General features: G+C 46.2%; 1 protein-coding gene across 1 annotated transcript in view; it reads right to left on the bottom strand.

Moving 5' to 3' along the window:
* The window catches only part of CARD11 (caspase recruitment domain family member 11), a 62,504-nt gene extending 54,057 nt beyond the window's left edge, over positions 1–8,447 (bottom strand). Inside the window, exon 1 of the mRNA XM_078381277.1 lies at positions 8,365–8,447. The gene's annotated coding sequence lies outside the window, so the exon portion shown is untranslated. The remainder of the gene's footprint in view (positions 1–8,364) is intronic.
* Positions 8,448–13,351: the final 4,904 nt, after the last annotated feature.

Below are 13,351 nucleotides of genomic sequence, written 5' to 3'. Positions count from 1 at the left end.
TGTAGTCTAGCAAGACATTGATAAGAAGGAGTCTTGTGCCAGGGGAGTTTGCTGAGCAGGACTCATCCAGCTATAATATATTATTTAATCTTTTTATGTGGAGGGCAAAAAAGTGCATTTGTCTATGCTAAAAGGACCCGTTTTATAATCTGGGATTATTTTAAAAACTCAATATATTCCTTGGCCTTTAAAGCCCATTTTGTAAACTGCTGGACCAAAAGTTGCATCTCAGCTCTTAAAAAGCCCCAGGAATAGGCAGCAAATAAAAGCAGTCATCTCCCAGACTGCTGTTCGCTAGCAATGCTTAGTATGCAGCTCGATACACACTTATATTTTTTCCTGCTTTCTGCTAGCACCAAATAGCCAATCTGCTTTAATACCTAGTTGTTGTCTTTTTTTTTTCATTCTCCCATATATTTGGGTTTTGATTCTCTCATGCTCTTCAATCACCGCTGGGGTTCTCTAACTAGGGTAGCCTTATTTAGATTCCTCTTTTGGGGCAGGGGTTGGCTACAATCACAGATAATAATGGGGTACGTGAACAGGAAGGGAAACAACGCAAATTGCAGGCAGGTGTGGAGGGAAGACAATGGAAAACTCGTATCAACGTGGCCCCTGAAGAGTCTAAGGGTGGAGCAGCAGGCTAATCAACTCACCTGCCTGCCTTTCACTGCGCTCTCCAACATTACACCTAGCCCTTCATATTTCACTTGTTTTATTAAGCTGTAATGGGATGCAAACTACATTGATACTTATGCAACCATCCCAAGCTGGATGTTTGCCTGTTCACAAATTTCTTCGGGCATAATATGTACAGGCTTTCTGGGATCAGAGCCCTGTGGTGGGGCACCCGGTTTGCAGACAGAGGTTCTCCCTGGAGGTGGAAGGTGACAAGAAAGACCATCAGTCCTGGGTGTAAGTTGATGGGGCAGAAGAATGGGGGAATCGAATAGTGGGCGGCATCAAGGGCAAGGTGGGGGTGGCACCCCTTTTGCTCTAATAGACAAGCTGCAACGGAAAAGGCCCCTTGTTGAAGATCCTGCAGATTTGTTGCTTGTGAGAGCAGGCAAGAGTGGGCTAGAGGGGCAAGAGGCTGAAAAAAAAATGATTTTTCTAGATGAGAACTGCCAGAATCTCACTGGAGTGATCTATGATTGTGCTACCTGGGGGATTCTGGAAGTTACAGCCGTTTTAACAAGGATTTTTTTCCAGACTTTGAGTTGGAAAACTAGCCTGCCTGGAAGCTGTTTCCTCAGCCCACATTTTGAGATCACACCATCCTGCCCTCCCAATTTTCAGTTTGAAATCTTCATCCTTTTTGAGAAGGCAAGGAAGTCTACCACCATCAAGGACAGCAGAGTTAAGAGAAGGTCAGCGGGCTTTCTCTGTCTTATCACCAAACCCATTTCTTTTCCCTCTCTTGCAAATACACAGCAGATTAAAAGTTAGAAAATGTGAAACAGCATCGCCGCCGCCACCACCACCCCATGCAGCATGAGAAGTGATGCTTCAGTTTCCACATATGCTTTCGCTTCCCCTATTTGGGGGAAGTGTCAAGAGTGAACCTTTGCAAGCAAATGTTCCCATCAGCATCCAGAAATGTGCAAGTGATGCCCAGGCTGCTGGGAAGCACACTACAGGTCCCAGAATTCCCCCCTCCCAGCAGCATGGGCAAGGTAGGAGCAATGCAGTGCTTTCCCTCACCTCTGAACCTATGCCTATTTACTCAAAAGGCAGCCTATATGATTCAGTGGTTTCCAAACAAATCTGTTCTCAGCTTAGTACCATGCAAATGCATTTGACTACTACTCCTATCGTCCCCAGCCAGCTATACAGACTAGAAGCAATAAATAAACATAGGTCTTCAGTTTGGGAGCCCTGGGGATGCAGTACAGAACAAAGCAAGATAAAGTCTGACAAAATAAATCCATATAAACCAAAAGCTTGCTTGCTGCCTTCAGAAACATTGCTTTTATCAAAGTCTGGGAACACCGTTACTTCTGTTTGGACTCCAACACCTAGATTACCTCTGATACTATCATAAAACATAATAATAATCTTAGAACTGCAAGGGACCCCAAGGATCATCTGAGTCCAGCCCTTGTCAAGGGGGTGGAGAATCGAACTCTGAACCTCTGGCTCCATAGCCAGAGACCTAAACCATTGAGCTATCAAGCAGTTTTTCCAAAGCTGGGTTGGTTGGTTGATTTACTCTTCCAAACACAGGTCCTGTGTTTATTCTGATGAACCCGTAGTCCATTTTGCTATCCAGTCATTGTAAGCGTGTGGTCCCAGATGTCACTCTACCTGCCCCTAGTACAAAGCTTCTGGTGCCTAGAGATGATAGAAAATATATCTCTGTGCTCCTAATCCTCCTAATCATCTTCATCCTATTTACTTGGAAAGGCTGCTTCTCCCTTCCCTGTCCGTCTTTGCTCTCGCTTTGTGCAAACGGAGAACAGACTGCCGGCAAGAGACTTCAGGGATGAGAGCCCAAAGCATCTGTAAATACAAAGCAATTTTGCTTTAGGAGCCCAGCCCTCTGCTAGAAACAACAGTTTACAAAGCCTTTTCTTACTAATCTCCAGACGACGCTATGTATATTTAACCTTTGCAACAAAAGCAGTCGCAGCTTTGGGGGACCGTGAGCCTCCAGCCGCTTTACACGGGAGTAATCCAAGGAGGTGGGCAGGCTGCTTTGACTGGCAATTGTCTTGGGGGAACTTCGGTCTTGGATTGACATTTTTGATAACCTTCTGGCGACGGCTGAGACACTCCACTCTCTCAGTAAGTTACACAGCAGATCCACAGTGCAAGGTATGGCAGAGGAATCTATTAGAATTTATCCTGCCTTTCTTTTTTTTAAATAAACCAAGCTTTCTCCCCCTGGACTCCTTTACAGGAATGTGGAACATACAACAAAGCCTCCAATTGACATTTGCACCTTTGATGCAATTTTTCACTAGTTGTCCAGCACTGTGCCTTCTGGGGAAACTTGGGTGGGTCAAGTTTTAGCACACACACACACGCCATTCCAAGCAACAATCTTAAGAGCAGGGAGATAAAAACCCAGCCATCATGAAAGGCATCGCTGCTGAAGTCTATTGGGAAAGTTTGTTACGGAAGTAGGACCCTGCAATTTCTTCCCGGCAGTATATGTGCCAGTCTAAATCACTATAGAGACATTTTAGACTCAACTAGTGTTGACTTGAGACTCTTGAGAGTCCCCTGGGCTGCAAGGAGAACAAACATATCCATTTTGAAGGAAATCAATCCTGAGTGCTCACCAGAAGGACAGATCCTGAAGCTGAGGTTCCAATTCTTTGGCCATCGCATGAGAAGAGAAGACTCCTTGGAAAAGACCCTAATGTTGGGGAAAATGTGAAGGCAAGAGGAGAAGGGGATGACAGAGGACAAGATGGATGGGTTTAGACCAGATGTTGTGGGTTCTATCCAAGGTGCTGAATTCGATTCCATCTCCACCCCGCCAGAGCTGCTTCAGTCCCGTTAGTAGTTTTTTTTTTTTTTTTTAAAGTCTGGATGGAAGTCCAGAGCAGATTTATGGCTTCCACTGACATCAGTGTCATCAAACTCCACTGAGTGGGATCTTTGCTGGGTGGTGGTTGGGGGTGGCCTTCAGTAGGTGCCAACTCCCAAGTGCTAGCCTGGCTTATCTTTCTAAACCGCTCTGCAGATTTTCTCCACCCGATGACTCCTTCAATTATTGCTCTTATGTCTTTGTCCAAAATGGTACATCTGCCTCCAAAACCTCTTTTGTGGCAAAGACACCACCTTCCTTTTGTTCCCAGGCTGCCCCTTAGCGCCCAAAACAGGCTGTGTTTGTGTTTCTTCTCCAAAGCATGGCCTCGTTGGCCAAACTGCAGTTTTGTCCACCGATGGATCGTTTGACTCTTTTACTCAATGGCTGGTAGAACCATCAACCCACAAACACCAAAACGGAAATCTATACTGGTGAGGTCAGGAGGGTGATCCCTAGAAACCGTCTATTTCCCCGGGTTTGGCCTGCATTTAATCGCCTAGTTTATTCCACACGTTATTTTGAGTGGCTTGGCTTTTGTAAAAAGAACATCATGCGGTCAGGAAACTTTGAACGCTTTTAAACAATTATTTAGGCCAACAGGAGTGGTGGTTGTTCCCTACAGAGTTACGATCAACTCCTCCAAAAGGAGGTGGGGCGTGTTCGTATGACAGATATTCCAAATCCAGCTTGCCATTTTTTTCCCCTCATACTGTAATGCAAAAGAGAGGGGGGGAGAAAGGCTACAGCGGCGTCTGCAGGAAAGAGAAAGGGCTCTTTACAACTCATTGGCTTTCTGCCACTGGTACCAAATTATGTACCGCTGAGGGCAACCCATTATAACTCCAAAAGCCCACGAACAAATTGAAAACCAAAAGGGCACCCTCCCAAAAATGTTCACCCCCATTAAAACTATTGACCCGAACAAGGGGTGGAGGGAAGCATTCTGAGCTGGGAAGACAGAAAAGAAAGAGAAGCTAGAAATTCAGGTTACGCGCGCACCTGCAAGGAGCCCATCAGCTGAGCTAAAAATAAACTACCAAGTTAAAAAATAACAATAAAAATAAAGCCCAGGTACGGAGAAAAGGCACTTTAATGGACGCCAGCCAACCCAACCGAGGTCAATGGCTACGTTCTTAGCAAGTAATAAAAGAGCAGGAGGCTGGGAGCTAAAGAACTTGTTTACATGGTCGAAGGACACGGCACTCTCTCGCCCATCCATTATCCTGATGGAAAGATTCATTCGGGGCTTGGACACAGCGGGGTGGACGTAGGTCAAAATGGCAGGACACGAGGGGCATCGGAAGACATGGGAGGCTCCCTCTAAAGTTGCCCCTCGGGGGCCAGGCATGTGGCCAACCTGGAGGTCTGCCTCCGGCAACCTACGCCAGCTGCCCACCCTTTCGATAGCTTCGGCTACACTGGCTGGAAACAGTGAGCACTGCCGATCAACACGATGTGTTCGGAAAGGCTGGACCGAAATCTATCCGTGCAAACCTCTGCAGAGGAGACACATTTCAACCCAGGTCGATCTTTGAGAGGTTTATGGCCGGCACAATAATACAGTAATCCTAATTGTGTGCCGTCAAACCAATCCTGACTTTTCAAGTCTTTGTACGTAGAGGATACTCAGAAGCATTTGTTTTCCTGTTCTCTTCTTCTGGGGGTGCCCTGGGACGGTGCAGCTGGCCGAAGGCCACATAGGCTGGCTGTTCTCGCAGGAGGCACCGTGGGGGGATCGAACTCCTAACCTCTGGCTCTGCTATCAGAGAGCTAAACCACTGCCTATGTGCAAATCTCCGCAGGGGAGAGGAATTTCAGCACAGGCTGATCTTTGAGAGGTTTCTGGTGTCCATTGCAGGGGTCAAAGGCCACCCCTGGATGCTGCCCGCCATCAAGTTAAGAGAAGCCAATGTATTTTAACGTCTCTCACTGGAGGTTTCTACAAGGCTTCAGAGTAGCTATAGCAACAATATCAGCCCTGGTTCAAGGGACAGGATGCGTCCATATAGCTCAAAAGAAGCATGCACAGCTTTGGTTTGTATCTGGCTGAGAGGCTCCCCTTGAATTCAGGGAAGCAAAGGAGGAAGTAGATATTATAAATAAAGAAAAACCAAGACAACGTTTTAAGCTAGTCTGATATTTTGGAGCAAAGGGGTTTTCCTTGCTTACACAGACAAATGTGCTTGCACGCATGCACACCTTAAAATAATAGACACATTGAATGGTTTAGAAACAGTAGTCACTCAATATGCAGAACTGCTGACCATGCATGATATAATTAATACTGATGAATCTGCTGTCCAGATGCATTGCATTTTACAAATAACAGAAGCCTGTTCCAAAGGGCTTACAATTTAGAAAAATGGTACTACAGAAGGAACAGAGGTAGCTTTAGCTGAGTGGTATCAGAGGCTACTCCAGGTTGCACCCTGGCAAATAAGACTTATTGGGTCTTAAGCCAGAATCCTAGACCATCACTTTATCTACTACGCCATACTAGGAACCCGGGCATGTTGGTTTGTGGAAAACGTCTGAAGAAGTTGGTTTATCCACAAAAGCTCACATTGCAACATAACCGTTAGTTTTTAAGGTGCCACAACGTTCTCATTTTCCCTTTTCCATTTGATTGCTTTTATTTTGGCCTAGGATGACATTTCTTTGCTACAAGTTTTCCCAAAGAAGTGAGTTTAGAGTGAGGGAGGAAGGACCATAAACAGAAGGCAGACAAAGCAGCAGCAATTCACGCCCTGTACACTTAGTCTTCCCCACTGTGATCAGGGGCATCACGCGGCAGCTTAAATCCCACCAGTTATTTCTGATTTCTACAAACAAATGAACAATTAAAGTTTTGAGGCAAATATGTTCCTCTTACTGGGTGATGTCTAAGTTTACTCGTACGCAAACACACAGAACAGATACCCCAGGTCAATCAACTTTCTGATTTCTCCCCCACCCACCTCTTTTTTCTCCCCTTTTCTTTTTAGCAACCAACAACAACAACAATAGTAAAGGAAAAGAGAAAGGAAACTTGTGGGCTCAAGAGTAGTCTTAGATTAGAGAGGAAGCGGCTGCGAATATTACTGCAGAATATTATGGTACAGCGTGCATGGCGACCGACAGGTCTCTAGCCAGCGTGACATCGTAGGAAGGAAACAAGAGTGTGTGGGCGGCTAGAAGACAGAAACGAAGAAGGAGAAAATATATATATATATATTGTGAATGAGTAACCTGACATCTGGAGTATTTATAGCATTAAAAACTATGTTGCACATCCTTTCCCGAAAGAACACTGTGGGGTAGGGAAAACATGCACTCTCTCTCACTCTCTCCGCATGTGTGAAGATCACATATGGGGCAGAGTGAACACTGATTCTGCCCTTGCAATTTTGTCTCCTCCATGGGAAGGGGGGGGTCATCATCCTCTTAGAACTGCAGAGCCCGAAGAGGGACACTGTGGGATCATCCAGTCCAGCCCCCCGTCAAGGAGGCACAGCGGGGGAATCAAACTCCCGACCTCTGGCTCTGCAGCCAAAGACCCAAAACCACTGAGCTTGCCAGCAGTTTTAATCAACATCATCGTAGCACTGCAGAGCTGGAAGGGACCCTGTAGGTCATCCAGTCCAGCCCCCTGTCCAAGAGGAAGATGTCATCACCCAACATTATATCAGGGGTCCACATCTCATTTTCTGCTTGAAACCTCCTTGTGTCTTCTCTCACTGCTTCCTGTGTGATTTTCATACTATCTGCATGATTATTTTTCAAAGTCCTAAGAGGTCTACCCAAGGTACTTTGGGAAATCCTCCTTCTCTAAGCCCTCAGCCCCTTCTTGATCTGCAAATCAGAGATAATAATATTTATAGGAGTTTAATTCAGGGCCGAAAGAAGATCAGATAGTGATCTTTGGGCCTGACAGATGCCTTTTCCTTGATTCCAAAGCAGACCAGTGGAAGGGTACTAGGTAAAACTCCTGGGAACAGGTTGAAGGGTACTCAGTAGAGTTGTTAGTGGTTTACAGTAGATTTGCAGTGGTTTAAGCTGCTTCTGTTAACTTCAGCTACGCAGTGCCCCATTCATGCACAAGGCATGTAAGTTACGGTGTAAGACTTTGGAAACCTCTATTTTTTTTTTAAAAAAAAACATGTTCAATGTTTTCACATATGTTGCTGGAAGGTTATGGTATAAGCCTTCCTAAACATGGTACATCTTAGGGTCTCATCCTGTCATCATTCAACCCTGCAGTTGCATGTCTTTTTTAAAAAATAAATAAATAAATGTAACTGCAGAGAAGTTATTAAGCTTGACAAAACAGCTTAGGGCAAGGCTCGGAAAATTCACCCACCACCTGCTCCTCCACTTCCTCCTCACCACGTAGAGAAGCCGTTTCCCCAGGTGCATGCTTGGAACCTGGACACAATGTTCTCCACTTGTCAGAAGATAAAGGTGGGGAGGCCAGGAGGAAGAGGAGAGTTCAAGATCTATGATAGGATGGCTGCCAGTGAGGCTATCGTTTGGAAGTCGTGGTGTCCGTCAGTTGTTACCATAACCACAGAGACGGATTTAGGAGGCCACTTCCCCTCCCGTCAGTGACTTTTTCCTCCAGTGAGATGGTGTAGCTTACCCCTGAGTAAGCCAGCTTGTTTGGGTCTGGGCAAGCCGGCCCAGACAGAAGTACACTTCCATCCAACCTTAACTTAAAAGGTCCAAAGGAAAGAATTGACTGGGTGAGAAATCTCCAGATAGATTATCTGGAGATGTTCAGGCAGAGAACATGCCAAGGAGTTCAGGTAAGAACGGAAACAATGTCAAACCAGAGCTGGCCTTACCTCGCGAGATGGGTGCTGCAACGGGGGAGGCCGGGTGTCTCCCGTCCTTGTCAGGCCACCGGTGAGCTCTCCACCCCGAGGGCAGGCTGCAAAGCCATCCTTCCTTAAGCACCTGCTTCTGTGTTGGGGTTGGGAGGGAGAGGGCCAGCGGAGCAAGGCAGAGGCAGGCTCTCACGGAGGGAGGCAGGGGACGTGGGCAAAATGACTGAGAGAGAGAGAGAGAGAGAGAGAGAGGCGTTGAAAGGGGCGGGGTGAGAAAAAAAGGAAAAGGGGAAAAAAGAAAAAAAGAGAAAAGAACCTAACAGGAAACCGGGCTGTGGTTTTGTTTTTTTAACACCTCGATACAACATCAACTTGACACAAGGTAGAAGGCAAGAGGCAGATGCTGGGCCCGGAGGAGTGCAAGGGACATAGATGGTCATGCAGAATCATACAAAGGAGAGGCAGGATCTGTTCCCAATTATCCCAGAGAGCAGGAGATGGGATAAGGGGCTCAAGCTAAAGGAAGCCAGGTTTAGGCTGACTATCAGGAAAAGCCTCTTAACTGTTAGAGCAGTACGACAATGGAACCGATGTCCTGGGGAGGCGGTGAGCGCTCCAAAGCTGGGGGCATTCTAGGGGAAAATCAGAGAATTCTCCGTCAGATCGGCTTTGCTTTGGATCCCTGCCTTGCACAGGGGGTTGGACCTGATAGCCTTAGTGGGCCCTCCTAACTCCATGATTTTAGGATTCTGTGGACCAACTTTTGGATGAGCTGGGAAGAAGTGCAAGAGGCTGTTTGGATCCAGACCGCATGCGGGGCGTGCACTGTTAAAATCATGGCAATACGGTGGGGTCTTGACTTAAGAACGGCTTGAGTTAAGAACATTTTGACTTAAGAACCGCTCTCGTAGGAAAATATTGACTTGACTTAAGTACTTAGATTTGAGTTAAGAACTGAAAAAAACCACGTGGGAGGCAGGGAAAGTGCAAAATTTGAACTTTCAGTTAACTGTTGGCCAGTGAAAAGGGTGCCTGTCCGCTTCCTCACTCCTCCCAGCGTTTAGAGAGTGGATTGGGAGACAGCCTTCGGACTGCCTGGTACTGCCTGGACTGTATTTTCCCTGCCTTCCCTGAACCTTTCTTGACCTAAGAAAAAAAGAAACAAAATATCCCCCTCTAGTGGTCGAAGGCGGAATAGCAGCTTCCCATTAGTTTCTATGGACGGAAAAGAGCAGATACGGATCAAATGGTTTTCAATGCATTCCTATGGGAAATGCAGATTTGACTTGAGAACTTTTTGACTTGAGAACCGCCTTCCAATACGGATTAAGTTCTCAAGTCAAGACCCCACTGTAGATTTCCCCACCCCCAAACAGTTGCAACCCCTCTTGTTTTGTGGCCCTTGGCTATTAAGGTCACGAAGGCTTTCGTCCGTTTCGTAGCCCATGCATTGTGTGGGTTAGAGCAGGGCAGCCACTATCCTTCGCCTGTTGCTCAATGAGAAGCCCATCTCTTCCTCGTGGTGATGAGGATAGGAACAGGCCTGTAGCCATTCTTTTGCCCGCTCTGGGCAAACCTTGAAGATAATAGACAGTCATTAGTTGGCCTCTTATGCTTTTCATTGCTACTGTTTTGCTATGTTTGTAGTAGGTTCTAGTTTCATCTGTGAGCTGCTCTGGATATAGTAGGGTGTATTTATCTATAACAATTCATCATGGGATTGTCATTCTGGAAGGGGCCACCGAGGTTCATATAGAAAGAACCCCTGACAATGGCAGGCACTAGAGAAGGTGGGCAGCAAAAAAGAGAAGTATTTTAATACTGCAGCAATGTATTTTGTCTGCCACCTTCTCTAGCTGGTCTGAATAAAAGTGTTATGGCAGTTATAAAACACAGAGAACAGACTTGGCTAAAGGGAGCTGTTGTCTGGGTTCAGGGCATAAAGGACAGAAGTGCGAAATCTGTCACTCTGAAAGTTTTTGCTTTGTTCTAATGTGCTTTGATCTGGTGCCATTTGCATTCCAACCACCAATTTTAAAAAAAATCTTTAAAGTCTTTTAAGGATCTTCAGTGCTTTCACAATAATCTGTCTCTCTCCCCCCACTCCAACTCTTCATCCAAAACAATAAATAGGTCCTGTGTACTGCCTGTCAGGATACACAGCTGAGATGCTGTCCTTCAGTCCTTAACCATCATCTTCACACTAAGGAGAAACTGAGCAGGTGAGTTGAAGAAAGGGCTTTATAGGTGATAGCGATTCATGACTGATCCTTCAGGTCGGCTGACGGAATGCTCAGACAAACTAGTGTTGCAGCTTGGGTGGCGCCACTGAAGCACCGGACTCTTGTCTGTTTGCTTCTCCATATTATATTGGGTGGGTGGCAATATAGCCCCAGGTGACCAAGTGGTACGGGCAGCTCGGCTCCCCAATGTGCCTGCACACAAGGCAGAGTTCCTGAATTTCTTCAGCAGCAGCCTTAAGGGCATGAGGCAGTTGGCTTTAGTTGGAGCAGGTCCCCTCAACATGTATAGGGGAATGAGGTAGTAAGAGAATATAGAGGTGGTAGAGAGGACTGTACCACTTCAGGCTGCAGGTGGAGGGGCCATACATTTCAATGCTCTCCTGTATTTCAAAAACAAATACCCCTACCACAAAAAGAACCAGCTCAGCAGGCCGAAGCTTGCTATTAGAATGCTATTAGATTTGCTAATGTCCTGTCTGTGGAAATTTTCTTTTTTAAAAAAAATATGTAAGCAGAATGACATTTAAAAAAATATATTCCTTGCATTTGCTGTCTAATGTTCCATAGTGCATCCTGCTCTTTCGCTTCTTGTTGCTCACAGGTACTTCTCAGAGCTTGGAGAACTTACAAGCCATCCTGGCGGCTGAAATATATTCTGAAATGTGGTTCCCCACAAGAAATATTTCCAGATATCTTAGCTGAAAGGTTGGGGCTTCCCTTCCCTCCCAGTCCTAAAATTAGTCCCTTCCTGCTGCAGCTTCTCACAGTGGGGGAAATGGGCAAAGGGGGCAATCACACAAAGAGGAAAGGGCATGTTTCCCATTATGATGTTTTACCTCCAGGCACGCCATTCCTTCAGTGGACAATCACTCTTGCAAATGAAGCCCGAGTTTACCTCCCGCTGACCAATCAGGAAGCAAATGCCAGCTGATCTGCAACATGCAAAGAGGGAAGACGAGAATAGGACTGCAGAGGCTTGCAATCAAATGATGTACAAAGTGTAGCCTCTATTTTGCCCTCAGGCTTTGGGGAAGGCTGTGGACCACCTCCTCCAGCAACCTAGATAGATGATATTGACTTAAGGCTGTTGTCATGCAGTTTATTGCAATAGGAATCCGGCTTGTACCAGTGTCCCTGGTTCCCCCCCCCCCCCTTGCTTTGGAGACTTGGGTGGCCCAGCTCTCTCCAGCATAGGGGGGGAAAACCCTCCTTTCAGTTCCAGGCTGTAGCCTTTTACTCTTGTATCTTGTCTCCCAGGACAACGATCCGACATCCCACGCAGGGGTGCTTTCTACTCTGGGAAGAGACTCTTTGTCAGCATAATCGTCCCAGAATTCTCCCAGAGGACAAGAAATGTGCTTCACAAACTATTGATCGGAGGATAAATCGCTTACATTTCTCCTGAAGGCTTCGCTGCCTTCTTCTGAAGGCCTAACATAAACCATTCTGCCGGTTTGACATATTTTACAGCGAGCGAATGGGTAGCCTCATGCTTTATATATGCACACCCCCCTGTCCCAGAGATCATTAGTGTTAATTATTATAGCATCCCCATACTCCATTATTTTCTGTTCTGAGGACTGCTTCTCCCTGTCCGGGTTTATTTCACCGCTTAGCTCGCCACCTGTGGATAAGTCCCTGTCTCAAAGCAGCTGCTGCCCTCCAGCATGTGAACACGGTCCCTTTCGGTCAAACCGCCAGACATAGTGGAGTTTGCCGTGACATCTTTTTTCCCCCCCAAGAGTAACGGTTTAAAATCCAGAAGGGACGGTTCCTTCTGAAAAGTTAGGCAGGATTGCAGGAGTGCCGGGCATAACAGAGCGCTTTCCAGATGGACCTCTGGAAAAATGTGAGCGACGCGGAATCCAGCTTTCTTTCTCCTACATATAACCACGTGCTTGAGCCACTGATTTTTTTTTCAGGACAGTAGAATCCAGGTTGTTATGCAACCTGACAACCAGCTATAGCTCTTTCGTCCATGTTTTGAAAAGAAACTGGGTCTCAACCCCTCTTTGGCGGCCACTTCATATGTCATACATACTTCCTTTAAAACAAACAAGCAAGCAAACGGTTCGGAATTGGTCTTGAAATGCAATGGGTGAAGGCAACCCATTTGGTTCTTAGATGATGGAATCATGCGGCAGGCATGCTGTCGGCGTCTCTAGTCTGTCTGTCTTCCTTCCTTCATGTATGTGGTGAGACTGGATTAGGGGAAACACGGCTGACTTTGTACGTTCACCAGGGACGCTGGTTCACAGTGATGGCCATGCCAATGTAGCGCCGGCACTCGGCTCCAACCGCTTTAATTCTTTTGTTAGCATGCTCATGCAGAAAACAGCCTGTTTCTCCCTCTTCTCAGCCATCTTTTGCTGCATTTCCAGAGCAATGTCTGCATTTTGAATATTGTGAACGTGGATAAATTCCGGTTTTAAAAAATGAACTAGAACAGGGGAACATACTGATTCCAGAGCAATAAGTAAGTTCCCCCCCACTTGCCTTTGCATTTGGTGACTTGGGTTAATTTCGATCACAAGCAAATTGTAATGAACTTCTTACAAGCCTGTAACATGGGGGTGTGCCTTGCTTATTAATCCATTCAGTCTGCTCTGTTTCACTTCCCCCAACATTCATTGCTTCTCTTCCTGACAGCAATCATACTAAATCTGCAAAACCTAAGATTTCCTCTGAACTGGCCAACTTCATGGGTCATGACCTTTTTCACACACACACACACAGGGTCTCAAACCCTCAATAATGTAAAC

This window comes from Pogona vitticeps, chromosome 13, assembly GCF_051106095.1.
Source record: "Pogona vitticeps strain Pit_001003342236 chromosome 13, PviZW2.1, whole genome shotgun sequence".
Taxonomy (NCBI): domain Eukaryota; kingdom Metazoa; phylum Chordata; class Lepidosauria; order Squamata; family Agamidae; genus Pogona; species Pogona vitticeps.
The sequence above is the reverse complement of the archived record's forward strand: the minus strand, read 5'-3'. Positions and strand labels throughout refer to the sequence as shown.